The following is a 2,740-nucleotide window of genomic DNA, read 5'->3' on the forward strand; positions in this document are numbered from 1 at the left end:
CTGGGCGCATACAAGTCAGACTGCCATTTTGTAGTTAACTGTCTAGATGTAAGCATGTATGTAAGGTCTGTCTGTTTACCAGTGTGTTTATATTTTATGATGCTGCTATCCATCCTGATGTTTTTTTGTATTAAAGCATCTAAATGAAATACCCTGCCTGCTTGCCATCTGTGTTAGAGGGTCGAGCGACAGTGTCAGAAGTGGCATGTCTAAAAGGACATGGTGTTAGAATGGCATGTCTAAAGGGCATGAGGCCAGGATGGGATCCAAATTCTTCACTTTGAGATTGAGAGGCACTTAGTTGAAACTGGAGGAATATACAACAGTGAATCATCCCTACAAGGTGCATACTTGCAAAACGGGTCAGAAACTAAGTTTAGATGTTAAAACTTGCTCAGCACTATTTCTTATTCGCCAAATATGAAATGAGGCATACAGCACGCTCTAAATGATATTCACATAAACTGATATGTCCGATATTGATAAATATGTTGAAATTACTATGGAAAATATCTGAAATCAAGTTCAAATTGCAGAAAATGAAATCAAATAAAGGAAATGACTGCAGTTTTCAATACCTGGTTAGCGAATCAGTATTTTTTGTATTAAAGATATCCAAGTTATCAGAAGTGTATAAAGTGTTTACATGTTTGTGCAGTGTTGTAGTAAATTTGTTTCACAGAATACAGTCATTACAGAGGATATTTCACAAACTGCAGTATTTTGAAGAGTTTATTGTGCATTTGAATGTTACAAGCTCACCGAACAGTTTGTACATAATTACAAGGGCCATATTTTTCAATGTGTTTGTACATCTTTGTGGGCATGGCAGATGGATTTTGAAAACCCAGTGCACTTGTGTTGGCAGTAATAGTGCAGAGAACTGGAGAGTGTTTGAGCAAGAGTACAACATTTTCATGCAGGCTGCTTTTTCTGATCAAGATGATCGTACAAAGCATTTATTCTGCTGGGTCCGAAGCCATTGAAAGGGAGAGTTAATTTGTGTATGCACCTGCTGTGTCTGTGCTGGAGAAGGGGGAAAAAACATCATATTCTACAGGATGAGTCAAGGGAGGACCCTGGCTGCTTAAAATGTAAATTTAAAGAAATGTTTAACCCCCAAACAAATATTACAATAGAGACACTTATTTTACACAAGGGATCAAAAGCCTGGTGAAACTTTTGCAGCATATATAACCATGAGAAACAAAGCTAAAACATTCAGATTTGGTGAATTAAAGGATGACTTGATAAAGGACAGACTTGTGTGTGGTATTAAAGATGATGCTGTGAGAAAGATTTTGCTTCATAACAGTGATTTAACTTTGAATAAGGCCATTAAGATTTGTCAGATGTACGAGGTCACTTAAAAGCACACAAATATGCTTACAAATGAGAGCAGTTCTAGAAGGCACAGTGATAAAGCTCATGTTGATGGTATGCAGTACGTGGTTAAATGAAACCGGCCCAAGCACATGGGAGCAATTAAAGCTCCTGCAGCACACACTGGTAAACCCCAGAGCTTTCACACAGTCTCAGTGAAGTATAAGAGTGAGTTAGCAAACTTGAAGCATGGGCCCTAACCCAGTTTCATTGCCAACTGTTGTAATTGCGGTGGAAGTCATAAATTTAAAAGGGAGAAATGTCGAACTTTTGGTCAGCAATGCCACAAATGCAGTAAATGGAATAATTTCAAATGGTTTTGCAAATCAAAAAGCCTACATAGGTTCATTGGTAGGTACTAGGCTATCAGTCCTGGGGCCTATACAAGCCCAGCCAAAAAGGTACCCTGGCTTTTGCCACCCAAGAAAATTATTTTCCTGTGCCACTGTCGAGCAGAGCCACAGAGGTGATCGCCGGGGTGAATTTCCTATTTCCCATCCAGTCATCAAGATTTTTCTTGGAGTGCTAATGAGGAGCTTTGATATAGCTAGATAGTTTATTCCAGAGTATGGGAAGTCTGGGACAGGAGTCTATCCCTCCGGCATGTTCTGTTTATTGTGGTGACAAGGTTTACGTCCCTAGAGCGTGGAGCATGTCCAACAGCTCTGGGTTTGATATAGCTTTGTATGTTAGGCAGAGATCACCTCTGAGTAGGTTATATGCGACGGAGTAAAGCTGGAGTTTTTTGAGACTGTCTGCATAGGGCATCTGTTTGAAATCAGTAATCCTCTGTGAGGTATTTCTGTGGCCTTTCCAGTTGTTTATAGATGTCTTGAGGTACATACCAAAAGGGGCGTTTTACTCTATAATGGGTCTAATGAGTGATGAGTAGAGGGGAACAATTACCTCTTTTTTTTCTGGATGAGAAACCTTTTGTGATGTTGTGCCACATAGAAGGATTTCCTGACTACTGTGGCGATGTGATTATCAAAGGAGAGACTACTGTCCACCTGTGTCCAAGGTCTCTTATCACACTTTCAGTGTTAAGTATACAACCGCCTATGTTGTAGTTCATGGGTACAGAGTTTTTACCAAAGGGGATGACAATGCACTTTTTGGCATTGAGCTTGAGGCCGTGGCTTTGACACCAGGCATCTGTCTCAGTGAGGCCCTTTTGTAGGATGTCCACATCATTAGGAGTTTTGATTATGGCTCCTAGTTTGCAGTCCTCTGCGAACTTCATTAGCCAAAGATCTTCTATGTTAGCCTGTACTTCAGAAAAGTAGATATCAAACAGGAGAGGACCCAGGACTGAACCCTGTGGTACTCCACTTGTCACTGGTCTGAAGTCGGATTT

This window comes from Protopterus annectens, chromosome 1.part1 (assembly GCF_019279795.1).
Source record: "Protopterus annectens isolate FY-2018-M chromosome 1.part1, PAN1.0, whole genome shotgun sequence".
NCBI classification, from domain to species: domain Eukaryota; kingdom Metazoa; phylum Chordata; order Ceratodontiformes; family Protopteridae; genus Protopterus; species Protopterus annectens.